The 14,134-nt window shown below is 43.9% G+C and overlaps 1 protein-coding gene across 1 annotated transcript in view; it reads left to right on the top strand.

Annotated features, from left to right (window-relative positions):
• SLC9A9 (solute carrier family 9 member A9) overlaps nucleotides 1-14,134 on the top strand; it is a 458,836-nt gene that overhangs the window by 144,970 nt on the left and 299,732 nt on the right. The gene's annotated exons all lie outside the window — the stretch shown is intronic.

The raw sequence follows: 14,134 nt of genomic DNA, 5'->3' as shown, positions 1-14,134 counted from the left end.
CATCATACAATGCTGCATAAAGTCTCTCCTGATTTCACTGGGGCCATAATTTCATCCCAAATACATTTCAGGCGAATGTATGAACAGTTTGAAAAATGTAAAGAAGCTGAAGAAATGGGAGACAACAATGGAAACATCTCGACAGTCTTAACTGAGAATCCTCACAGGCATTGAACGATCACATCTGAAAGACTGAAAAAACACCTTCACAAAGCACTTAACTTGGGTACTCAGGAAAGCATCCCCATACATTAATGTACTTACATGTATTTGACCTTAAGTGGTATTACCTAGAATGGGATCAAAGCATCTTTAAAATTAAGTATGTACTTCTTCACTTTCCTGAAAAAGGTCAGAGTAAAGAACTACTTCTATCACTACTTGAATCAGTGGCAGAAGGAAGCCCTTCCTTCCTTCATTTCCATACATTCCTACAGTATCTGATGTGCCAGGATTGATTCTGAGGATATAGAGATAGTTAGCAGTTCAGATTCAGAAGGAGAACAGCAAGAACCAGGGGAGGCATCTTCCTCAGCCAGTTCAGATATGGTTAGGCATGCTTCTCAGGATGCTAGCACCCAGATGGCTGGGCCTGAACACCGCCCCCCCCCCACTGTGAGAATCCAGGAGGAGGAGAGTGCAGGGCGTGACCTGAGGGATGCTAGACTGTGGCACAGAGCGAAGCGGGAAAAGTTAGAGGTGGAGCTCAGACGGTCGACCCAGTTGGCAATGCATGAGGGTCGACGTAGGGGAGCATCACTGGATGGGAGGGGTTTCCCTCCCTAAGTTATTCTAGCCAGCAAGTCCCTGTTCAAACTGCTAGCAATATCGTAGTTCCCATTTGGATTCCCTGCTGTTATTCCTTTGTAGCCTGAGTCTTCGGGGATTTGCATCTGTAATGAACCTGTTGATAGTGAATTAAAGGTGTGAGACTGAAGCCTCTCTTCTTGCGTGTGTGCATGAGGAAGGTGGGGGCCAAGGAAATGTAACATGATGTAGCTTTTCTCTGGGACATGGTGGAAAATTTGAATAGTTCCCCATCCCCCAAGTGGGTGACCATTCAATTTCCCACAATGTCCCAGTGCAATGCTACATCTGGAGCATTATGGTAAATTAAAATGGCCACCCACTGCTGCCAGCTCCACCAAGTAAGCTTGTGCCTGGGGGACCAGGGCAGACATCAGTGCTGGTAGGCCATGCCAGCACCTGAGACCCTGCAGCTGACTGTGGGGGCCAAGTATTGACACTGGGCCTTTTGAAGGCATTGTACTATAGGAAGCAAAGTTTACAAGTTGCATTAGGTTTGGCTATACAGTCATTCCTGCTTCCTTTATCTGAGGGCACATTATCTCAGAGTTTTGTGTTTGATGCACTACCAGATTTTGTAGAATGAACACACACACACACACACACACACACCCCTATGTGCTGTTACTCTGCTGATCCCTGTCTTGTTCTGACAGTCCTTTCCAAGTATTAGCACCCACTGTTAATTCTGCAAACCTGGATTTCCAGGAAGGGGAACAATGCCTTTTTTACTGCCTTCTCTGCACTTCTTGTTTAGTATTGTAATGCTAAATAAATCAATAGAATGAAAATGCCAACACAAAAATGTGTGCACTGTGAATGGCCATAGATATGCCCAAAGCCAGGCTTGTCTCCTGCATCACAGAAAGGAGAACACCACTCGTCCTATTTTGTTCCACTACTTTTTTCTTTTCTTTTTTTGCTTGCAAAAAGCAGGAAGGTGCTGTCCAATTGTTTTCCATCCTGGACAACCAATTCACAACAATGGGACACCAAAATGGCCACTGAGAGCAGCTGTGGTCAGAAAGAAAGAGGCAGACTCCAGTCTTGGATTGCCAGTTGGCCATGATTTTTCTTGCCGGCTCCCAAAGGGCAGCCGGCAAGAAACCAACACTGCTTAGGGGAGGATGGGAGGGAGCTGCGTCGAGCCAGAGAACTGAGATTGGGAGGGGGATTGAGTTTAAGGCAGCTCAGCCTGCCCCTCCTTGCATGGTGGTGCCACTGGGATGCACCAATCAGAGGCCCCTACGTCTTGTCACCCCACCCGCCTGCAATGCCCCCCCTTTCAGCCAGACAAGCTGGCCCCAGGGTGAGGGCATTTCTCCGTGGTAGCACCCCATTTATGTAACTTTCTCCCAAAATAGATTATACTGGTTTTTCTATGGGCAGTAAAGACTTTTAAACAATTCACCAGGCTTTTAATAAGCTTTAACTATATGTTAGTTTGCTGGGTGCTGTTTTTATTTTGTTCATTTTATAATGATTTTAGTGTTTTCCATTTTTATTGTACTGGGATTCTTTTTTTTTATAGTTGTGAACTACCTTGGAGGACCTGTGGGCCCCCCGAACATAGTATATAAATGTTTCTATACAAGATAGATAGATGATAGATAGATAGATGATTGATAGATGATAGATAGATAGATAGATAGATAGATAGATAGATAGACAGACAGACAACTCAACCATCTTGCATTGCTGTTCCTCCACTTCATTATAAATATTCAAATCTGAATTTTCGTATGCTCCCAGGACAGTTATAATTGAAAGATCTAGGGCAGTATCCAGCACTGCCCATGTGCCAGCAGGACCCACTGCTAGCACAATGGAAAGTTAGTACCTCTTAAAGCAACTGGAAAAGAGTGGAAATGCTCATTTCCAGAAGGGAACTCCACTGAACCGTCCTATTCTGGAAATGAGCATTTAGGCTTGTTTCTAGGGTTGGGCAAAGAAACGCTAGCTTTCCGTCACACCATTGCTGCAACATTCTCAGCAGAGGTATAGCAGCATTGGATACTGCTTCTGGTTTGGACATTAAGATCCTGCACAGGAACTGGAAATGCCAGGTACTACTTTCAAATTGGAATAAAGTCTGAAGCTGCTCTGAAAAATGTTTCTCTCACTCATTACTTATTTTCAGATGTAGGAATCGCTCCTGCAGACAGAGGCATAATTTCAAAAGCCCTCTGGCAAAAGCGATCTGTTCCTCCCCTGGCAGCCCAGTGGGTGGAGATGAAGAGGAGGGAAGGAAAGAAGTGTGTGTGAGAGAGAAGGGGTTCCAGAAAGAGGGAAGGAGGGAGAGGAGGCAGCCCTGCTCACTTTTGGCTTTGGCCCTGACCACCAGTGGCTTCACCCTTGCATACTGCTGTCATGCAGCCCCTGACAGACATTACCCCCAGTGGAACAGGACCCACAACAGAAAGAGGCTCTCACCTCTGTCTTAATTCCTATACTCTGGTTTCTATCCCATATAATATTACCCATGCACATCCAGCTTTGCTTCAGCAGGAAAAGGGAGCATCTCTTCTTAAAAAGCTAAAGGTGAATGATGGTGTGCTAGAACAAGATGCTGAAACGTGCCCAAGAGCAGATGTAGGCACTGAACCCACAGAGACCTCAGAAAGACAACATGAGTTCCCTTCCTGAGGGAACACTGGCTGCTGTTTTGCACTCAGAGAACTTAAATCCTTTTTAGAAAGAGATGGAAATGGAGTGGGCAATGGGATCACCATCACTCAAACAGCATTTAGATGAAGTTTCTCCCAAAATAAATGATGTAGCAGCAATGGTGGATATAGCTTTTAAAGTGGCTATTACTTAACATTGACAGAAGGAAAAATGATTTGAGAAATGAGTTTGCACAGACTGAACCTGCACTTGAAAGGTATTGAGAAGAGGCAGAGGATAGAAATATGACTTTGAGTGGACTGGATAGTGGAACGGAGCCCTGATAGCTGCCTGATTTGGATGCTAAATGGACCCATACAGCTACATGCATTTATCAGAGAAAAGAATGACCAAGAGACATTACAATCAAGTTCTGAAATGACAAGGTAAAAGAAAAGATGTATGCATACAGGGTTTCCAACTGAACCCAATTATCTTCAATGGGAAGTTGGTTTTCTTTTTCCAAGATATTTTATTAGAGAGAACCCACAAACAGAGCGCTCTGAAGCTCCATGGCGAACCTGCAGGAGGTAAACATTCAGTATAGATGGGGGTTTCATTCCCACTTACAACTTCAGGTGACAATCTCTGGTCTATACATGATATTGTGGATGGAAACAAAAGATCCCGAGAGCACTCAAACTCTCTGATACCCTTGCACTACAAGAGTATATTGCTGAAAATAGGGATGGATGAGAATTTTGTTTTAGTTTTTTATAAGAATTCACCAAAGTTGACAAATTTCTACATAATTGGGATGGAAAGAATATGAGATTTCAAAAATACTAATGTGGGGGAAACCAAAACTGGTAGATTCTTCCATCCAGGCCCAGGGCTTTGCATGCTTAGCTCTTAAAAGTCTGGGTTTCAATCCCTGTGTATTCAGCCATGTTAATGATGAATTAGGGTTGCCACCTCTTTTCTCTGACAGGCTCCACAACTTTAACAGTTCTATGGCAGGCAGGTACAACATGGCCCTGTTCATACTAGAATAAGCTGTATGTACCTATTGAATTTGACTGATCAGGTGCGTGAAGATTTAGTGTCAGTTCATTGTTGATAAGAATTTACCAATTGAATTTCTTGAATTTCTTCATATTATGGATGGAAGAAACTTAAGATTTAAAAAAAAAAAATCAAATGCAAGAGTAAGTGAAACTGACAGATACATCCATATCTAGCTGAACATAATACTAGAGAGCTTGGGCCAGAAGTGAGTAATAAAACCACCAGGAGAAGACAGAACAAATCAACTGGGAAATCAAGACTCTGGCCATATTCACAGTCTTTACTGAGCAATGTGTGATGACTATCTTGAGATACCATCAAGGACCTCAGGGTGGCATTCTAAAGAAATTGAAATCAGGGTCTCTTTTGGAACATGAAACTGCAAAACAAGAGATGATAAAGCAATTTGCATTAATCAGGGACTCAATACAGATTATGGTTTCTATGCATATTCTAAAGACCCTTAATGCACCTTGTGTTTGTCATGGCTGCTTTAAGAGAATGGGATGCTTGCTGCAGATCTACCTGTTTAACTGTACTCTTTTCAGACCTCCAATTCCACCTACAGCATCTGATGAAGTGGGTTGTAACTAGGGATGGACGGAAGTCCCTTACCTGGTCCCGCAGCTTTTTTCGGGGGGGGGAGGCACTCCGTTTCTCCCCCCGAAATTCTTGGCGGGTGGGGAGCGCCCATCCCTCCCTGCCAAAATTCTGGCCGGGGGGAGCGCCCCACCTCTCCGGCCGCGAAAGAAAAAAGTAAAGTAAAAAAAACAAAAAACGTGATAGGCTACGTAAAGATTTACGTAGCCTATCACGGCTAGATTTTCAAAGTCAGCCATGATAGGCTACATAAATCTTTTTGTAGACTATCACGGCTGACTTTGGGGGGGAAGCGTGTACGCAAATGGCGGCGCCCGTGGGCGCCGCCATTTGCGTTCCTTATTTGGGCATGGGTAGTCTACGTAAAGATTTACGTAGACTACGGCGAAAATAAGGGCAACGCTATTTGTGTTGCCCTTATTTTCGCCGTAGTCTACATAAATCTTTTCATAGACTACCCGTGCCCAAATAAGGAACGCAAATGGCGGTGCCCACGGGCGTCGCCATTTGCATATGCGCTTTTTTTTTTTTCCAAAGTCAGCCATGATAGGCTACGTAAAGATTTATGTAGCCTATCATGGCTGACTTTGAAAATCTAGCCGTGATAGACTACATAAATCTTTACGTAGCCTATCATGTTTTTTGTTTTGTTTTTAACTTTACTTGGAAATGGCGGAGGTGGCGGCCGGTCGGAAGAAACGCCGCCGATACCCTCTGCCGCGAGGGACATTTGCACAAGGTAAGTCCCATCCCGGGGGGGGGGGTGTCAGAGAATTTCCCCACCAATTTTGGGGGGCTGAATGCGTTGGCATTCGGCCTCCCAGAGATTCGTGGAGAAATTCTCTGACATCCCTAGTTGTTGTAACTAGGGATGTACGTATTGTATAAAAAAATCCATTCCAGCTATGTTTTACAGATTGTCAAGTGCCTTTCATTCCATCTTCTGCCCATCAGTGGAATTGGACTTTTCTTTGTTTCTACATTTGTGCAAATTTGCATTTGTGCAAATGCATAATTGCACATTCTCGTACATGCAAGAACACACAAATTCCCTGAAATGCTTTTGCCTGTAGGGGGAATGCACATTTTTGGCTGGTTTTTTTTATTTTGTGTATTTTTCTATGATGAAATTTGTGCAAAATTTGGCAAGGTTAGAGAAATGGTCTGCAAGTCAGCAGAATCTGCCCATCAGGGGACAAGCCGGTCCGCTACAGAATCCATGGGCCGGATTCATGAAAATCTGAACTCATTTGCTTCTGTTGCATATTTCTCCAACATCCCTAGTTGTAACCCATGAAAGCTCATGCTAATTTATTAAGGGAGCAATCCTATGGCCCCTAGACATTGTCTGAGGGGCATATGATACTGGGGATTCCCCCCTCTGAGGTCAGAGAGACCACTCCGCCCCCTCTTCCCCACACTCTTGTAGCCAGCACAGAATGAATCACACTGGCTGGCCTTCAAGGTTGGAAAATGACCTCAGGGAGGGGGGAAAGGGGCCCTTTGGTGGGTGAGGAGAGGAAGAGACTGGAGAGGCCAAGATACGAGATTACCTCCACTGCTCCTCCCATCCTGCATTGGATTTTCAGAAGCCTCCAACCAAGTTCAGGGGCTTCCTAACATCAAGGGACAATAGATAAGATTGCTCCCAAAACTACCTGAACAACTAAAACAGTCTATATTTCTGCTCCCTTCTGCAAACAGAAGGCAAACATGGTTATACTATAATATTATCTTCAGGAAGAATGTTAACCTTGCATGTTAGAAGTCCCAGTGCTGGGGGAGGAAGATGATTCCTATCCCTGCCTTGTTTTTCTGCAAGCATGGCTTGCTTCTTAATTGAAATTTATACTAGCTAAGCTAGTATTGTTTTTTTTTCATTTTGGCTTCTGGAATTTAAATGGATTCTTGTTTACTTTTACACTGAGTAGAATCAGTGCATGAATGAAGTAGGGGGGGATCAGGATTGCAGCAGCAGGCTCCAACCCTGCCCTCCACCCCTTGTTTGATGTTGGTGTACAGACCCAATGTGCATGCAAGTTGTATGCATATGGGCTCTGTGCACAAAGACTAACCATAATGCATGAAGGCTGGAGATGACCACAACTGAACAACCAGTAAATATAAAATATGATTGACCTATGTACTTATTTTTGGATTGTGTAGCCCATATTTCTTTAAGACCTGAATCCTATCTCTTTTTTTTATTTGTGTGAACCTTTTGCATTTCTAATTGTGGCTTAATGTTATAATAATAAACAAAGCAAAACCTCTAGTGTGAAATGCCAGTATTCACATGGAACTGTCTGACAGTTGTGGAAACATTTCAAAAACAGCTGACTAAAATCACTGCAATTATGTCTGATGCAAAACCAAACTCTGGACTTCCTAACCGCAGGTATTTTTCCTGTGTAAAAACCAAGATGGCAAAATCTAATCTACCCTCCTGCAGGCTACCTTAAGATAAATAGGAAGGAAAGGTGCTGCAAATACCAACCTCTCTGTTGGAGCATCTTGGCTGTTTTTCTTTGTCATCGGGCAACTTTGACTTCAGACTCTGTGGGAAACAGTGACCCTTGTCTGAGCAGTATTTCTTCTGTCTATTTTCAGTACCAGAAATTTACCTCCAACACAGTGAAAATAATGCCTGTGCTCTACTATATGAAAAGGAGATTGGAAAGGATTGATAGCATTATCTACAGATGAAATGGCTTGCTCTCAAAACATGGACACCTCTGGATGCATCCTAGAAATTCTAAATGCATCTGCTCACTTCATTTCAAATAGCAGCATACAGCACTGCATGAAACCATTCCATCACCCCACAGGATGTTTTAAATATGAGAGAAGAAAGCAAAGTTTTAATGGAGATTGTCCCGTTGCTTCTGAAAACAGCAGCCCCATGCCTCCTTCCTCTCTTTTTCTCATAGGCCTGGATCCAGAGATGTTAGCCCACAAACTGAAGGACTCCTTCTGTTGATGGAGGGAACTGGGATCCAGCAGAGCCTCACTGCTGCAGGAAAGTGGGGGGAGCAGAAATAATTCTCACTTATTTCTCCTTTCTGCACCCCCAAACCCAGAGCAGATTTTTTGGGATATATGGGGCTGCAGGAAGGGGGAATGAGTTGGTGAAAATTGCTTTCCCCCTTTCAACCTATGGAATCTGTTGGGAATATTGCAACCTTGTTTTCAAGTTACTGGAAGGGGGCAGTGTTACAGTTAGTTAATTCATGGCAGCTAGCCTTAGGATCTCCATAGCCTACAATGTGGTTTCCTGTGATTTCTTCCTTTTGCTCCCCCCCTTCATCCCCCTCCCCAACTTCCACCATTGCTGGGAGCACGTTTGTTTGCTTTCTCACTCTTGCCAGTGTAATGGAACCCAAAATAGTCTGAACAAACTCTTTTGAAACTCTACATGGTGCTTGCACTGAATATGTAAGAATATTTGTGAGTTAGACTGTTTTCTTTCCTTCACTGAAGAAGTGTGGTCTCCTTTATTATTCTAAGATAACCCTGTGTGCATATGGGATTGGTAAACACCCATTCTATTTATTTTTATTTTATTTATTTACAATATTTATATACCGCTCCTCATCAGAAGATTTCTGTTTTGCCTTTTGTTTTTTCTCTGCTAGAAGAGAAACAGGAGGCTAGGGATGGATGGACTCATCTCCATCTGGCCCTGTTGGGTGATCAATGAGTTGCCATCACCGCCTGTCCATGCTAGCTCCCACCATGGGAGCTACGGGAGGGCTTGGCAACCACCCGGGAAGCACTGCAGGGCCGTCTGTCACATTACTGGGTCGCCACTGTGCTCAGAAATCACAGCTCAGTTACTTCTATAAATCTAATGTTGTGTCTATGGCTGCCTTAAAGGGGCGATGACTCAACATTACAGGGGTAAAGGGCCCTTTATGGTTTCCGAGCAGGCAAGCGAGCCCCTCGCAGCCTGGCGAGCAGGGTCCAGGTGGTTGGGCGGGGGGGGTCGGACTACACCCCCTCCTCGGACTCTCATGCCATCCCTACAGGAAGCATCATTACTAAATAATCTCATCAGAATTATCCAGTTTGCGGAATTCTGCTCCACATAACTCTCCAACCCATAATGTCTGATACTAAGAAATGCGTGTGCGATAACAACTTTGAGTTCAGAGTTTCTCTGCCCCTGCAAGCAACAGCCAATGACATGGGTTGAAGTGGAGGAACTTACAACATGATGATGTCTATCATATCACACTTTTTTAATTTCTAGAATTTAGAGCTAGATATGGTGACATAGGATTGCTGCTTTCTACAGTGTATACTTCAAACTTCTGTGATGTCTTGCTTATACAAAACCAAAGAACAGCAAACAAAGGCTAGGTATAGATGTATGCAATGACTTTCATTTGGTATGGCCGAGTTGGGTTTTTCACAGACTGCTTTTGCAACTCACATGCATTTAGAAAAATGATTTGCCAGGCAGCTGATCTGAGCTTCTGCCTGGGCAATGTAAGCCCAAAAGCTGCCTTAGATACGCAGAACTAGTTATTTTATCTTAGCCCAATTTAACATAACTTCATGCGCTCTCTGTAAACCCACAGGGGACATTTCTGGATAGACCTGACAAGTGACAATTTATATAAGAGAACTGATTTGTAAGAATTTTGGGAGCAAAATCCCCAATAGATAAGGAAAAATAGCTTGTATATTTTTTAATGACTAAGGCAATATTCATGTTAACTCTAGGTCTTGGTAATGACAGTACATCATTCATTATTATTTTTTATATTGCGCTCGACATCCAATAACAATTATGAAGGTTTGTTTACTTATCGAGAACTCACTGCTGTATTTGACAAGCCTGTTGCTTGAAATGGTATAAACGGACCCAACATTTACCACAACATCAAATTTGTCTTCTCTCACACATTATGTGGCATCTGCTTTTTGCTAAAACAATTTTTGTCTTCATAATTCTGATGCATAAGAACTTGTACCATTAGTGCAACAGGAACCAGTGGTTCCTGAAACAACCAGAAATAGAAGCTCCACTGATCTGCCTTATTCTGGTAATGAATGTTTCTGCTTGTTTCAGGAACTGCTAGTTCTTGTTGAACTAGTGGTCCATTCTGCTAGTGCAACAGAATAAATGGAGGCACAGCAGCCGTATAGGATCTGCCTATTTCTTCCCTAACTTGCATTTGCTGTTGTGATGCTATATAGTTTATGAGCTTTTCTAGACGGGGCTTTTATTCTGCATTTGCCATTCCTCATGCACGGTTGTTTACAGGTATTTCTTTAAAGCAATTTTCCGGGTGGGGGGGAGTGTGTTGGAGCAGGGACAATCCAGTATTTTATGACACTGCAAAACAAACCACAAGTCCCCAACAGTTATCCTGCTATACCACAGCACCACCTAGAGAAAGTACAGAAAAGCAGGAAAGGAAAATAACTTCATGTAGAGCTCTGATCTTAATTCTGTAACAAAACCAGAAGCAGAAGCAGCGGGTTAAACAACCTCTTCTTGAAAATGTAACAATTAACATGCAGGGTAGCCTAACCATTCTTGGTGACAAGAGTGTTCTCATACTCCAGTGTTGTTCTATATATTTTATTCCAGACTGATTAATCTGGAATGGTCACCCAATGGCTAAAGAGAATAGGAATCTCCACTTTGCTGTTCAAATACTTTTTGGAAGTAGGGAAAGTCTACCTAGGGATGGGTGAGAATTTAATGTAGTCATTATCATTTTTTTCCATTTTTTGTGTTGTAAAGTTTTATTGCAATATGATATTATTGAATTTCTAAGTTTACACTTGTATCCAGTGGAAGCGGTGGAGCCCAGTGGAAGCGGTGGAGCTGTGGAACCGATTCCAGGTACTTGCAGATGAGACTGGAGGACAGCCTGCAGAGGAAGAATCACAGGGGAACCTGCATGAGAGTGAGCAAGAGGCTGAAGGTCAGTCAAACAGAGGCGATGAAACCCAGGCCTACAAGAAGAAGAAGAGAAGAGTGGTAGTAGTGGGAGACTCCTTGCTGCGTGGGATCGAGACCCAAGTATGTCGCGAAGACCCGTGGACTCGCCAGGTATGTTGTCTCCCGGGAGGACAGATTAGAGACGTGACTGAAAGGTTGCCTGCACTCATAAAGCCCACTGACAGGTATCCCTTTCTTCTCATCCATGTGGGAACAAATGATACCGCCAAGCGGAGCTACGAAGAGATCACGTCAGACTTTGAAGCTTTGGGAAGGAAACTCAAGAACTTTGGGGCCCAGATAGTTTTCTCATCCATCCTTCCAGTAGTTAGAAGAGGGATAGAAAGGGAACGAAAAATACTCCGGGTGAATGACTGGCTACGAAGGTGGTGCCGACGAGAGAGATTTGGATTCTGGGACCACGGGCTATACTTCCTGGAAGATGGGCTGTTGGCTAGGGATGGGTTGCACCTCACAAAGGCTGGGAAGAATGTGTTTGGCCACAGCATGAAGAACTTCATCAGGAGGGCTTTAAACTGAATCCTACGGGGAAGGGAGATGTAATGTTGGGGGTAACAATGGACGTAGGCGCATGCACTGCAATGGAGAGAACAGCGCTGATAGCGCCCAATAATAGTCTTCAGACACATGTAGGAAGAAAGCCAGACTATGAAGCACATGGTCTTCGATGTCTATATACTAATGCCCAGAGTATGGGAAACAAACAGAACGAACTTGAACTCTTAATACAGGAGGGAAATTATGACTTGATAGGTATAACTGAGACTTGGTGGGATGACTCTCATGACTGGAATACAGCAGTTGAAGGATATAACTTGTTCAAAAAGAACAGGAGGAACAGAAAGGGAGGCGGGGTTGCACTGTATGTGAAAAATACATATCTCTGCACAGAAATACAGGAGGAGGAGCTTGGTAGCCCCATCGAGAGCATCTGGGTTGAAATAAATGGAGCAAAGAATAAAAGGAACCTGGTGGTCGGAGTCTACTACCGGCCACCCAATCAAGGAGAAGCCAAGGATGAAACTTTTGAAAAGCAAATAGCCAATGTTTTAAGGAAGCATGATGTAGTAGTAATGGGGGACTTCAATTTCCCCGATATTTGTTGGGAGACAAATTCTGCAAAACATGGCCCCTCCAGGAAATTCCTGACTTGTGTGGCGGATAACTTCCTCCTACAGAAAGTAGAGGAAGGAACTAGAGGATCGGCTATCCTTGACTTGATCCTAACCAACAGAGATGACTTAGTGGATAAAGTAGCAGTTACAGGAACTCTGGGGGAAAGCGACCATGTTGTACTTGAGTTCTTGGTTCTAAGGGAAGCAAAAGCCGAGTGTACTCAAACGCGTACCCTGGATTTTAGGAAAGCTGATTTTAATAAACTCAGAACAATGATCAGTAAGGTCCCATGGCAAGCAATGCTAGCGAGAAAAGGAGTCCAAGATGGGTGGGAACTTTTAAAAAAGGAAATTCTCAAGGCACAATCACAAACAATTCCAACAAGAAGAAAAGGTGGAAGACAACAGAAGAAGCCAATGTGGCTTCACAAAAAGCTTAGGGATGACCTGAAAACAAAAAAGGACACATATAGGAAAGGGAAAGAAGGCCAAGTAACAAAGGAAGAGTACAGGCAGGTAGCACAGAATTGCAGGGATGGCGTCAGGAAGGCTAAAGCGGAGAACGAGGTGAGGTTAGCGAGGGATGCTAAAAACAACAAAAAGGCTTTCTTCAGCTACGTGCATAGTAAAAGGCAGAGGAAAGAAATGGTTGTTCAGCTATTAAATAAGGATGGCAAAATGATAACAGATGACAAAGAAAAGGCAGAGGTGCTCAATTCCTACTTTGGCTCAGTCTTCTCCCAAAAGAGGGTCTATGACCCCCCTGGCAAAGGCGAAGTACAGGCTGAAGGGGCAGGATTGCAGCTTGAGATCGACAGGCATATGGTCAAGGAACACCTCATTACTTTGAATGAGTTCAAATCTCCAGGGCCAGATGAACTGCATCCTAGAGTCATAAAGGAACTGGCAGAAGAGCTCTCAGAACCGCTGTCTATTCTCTTTGAGAAATCATGGAGGACCGGGGAAGTGCCAGATGACTGGAGGAGGGCTAACGTTGTCCCTATCTTCAAAAAGGGTAAAAAGGAGGAACCTGGGAACTACAGACCAGTCAGTCTGACATCAATCCCTGGGAAAATTCTGGAGCAGATCATAAAGCAATCCATCTGGAAGCACCTTGACAACAATGCAGTGATTACTCGAAGCCAACATGGATTTGTCAAAAACAAGTCCTGCCAGACAAATCTGATCTCATTTTTTGATCAAGTCACCTCCCTTGTAGACCGTGGGAATGCTGTAGACATCATATACCTCGACTTCAGCAAAGCTTTCGACAAAGTGCCCCATGATATCCTGATGAGCAAACTAGCTCGAAGTGGGCTAGATGAAACAACGATCATGTGGATCCACAGTTGGCTACAGAATCGGACTCAAAGAGTGCTTATCAATGGGACCTTCTCAAGCTGGGGAGAGGTAACGAGTGGGGTACCGCAGGGCTCAGTCCTGGGCCCAGTGCTCTTCAATATTTTTATTAATGACTTGGAGGAGGAGGTGCAGGGAATGCTGATCAAATTTGCAGATGACACAAAATTGGGAGGGATAGCTAATACTTTGGAAGACAGAAACAAAATTCAAAGTGATCTGGATAGACTGGAGTGCTGGGCAGAAAACAACAGAATGGCATTTAATAGGGACAAATGCCAAGTTCTGCACCTAGGAAAAAGAAACCAAATGCACAGTTACAAGATGGGGGATACGTGGCTCAACCACACTACGAGCGAGAAGGATCTTGGAATTGTCGTCGATCACAAGCTGAATATGAGCCAACAATGTGATGTGGCTGCAAAAAAGGCAAATGCCATTTTGGGCTGCATTCATAGAAGCATCGCTTCCAAATCCCGGGAAGTACTAGTTCCCCTCTACTCAGCACTGGTTAGGCCTCATCTGGAGTACTGTGTCCAGTTCTGGGCACCACACTTTAAGAAGGATGCAGACAAGCTGGAGAGGGTTCAAAGGAGGG

Source organism: Heloderma suspectum, chromosome 3 (genome assembly GCF_057233095.1).
Source record: "Heloderma suspectum isolate Gila_16-S chromosome 3, 16-S_ref, whole genome shotgun sequence".
Lineage (NCBI taxonomy): Eukaryota > Metazoa > Chordata > Lepidosauria > Squamata > Helodermatidae > Heloderma > Heloderma suspectum.
The sequence above is the reverse complement of the archived record's forward strand: the minus strand, read 5'-3'. Positions and strand labels throughout refer to the sequence as shown.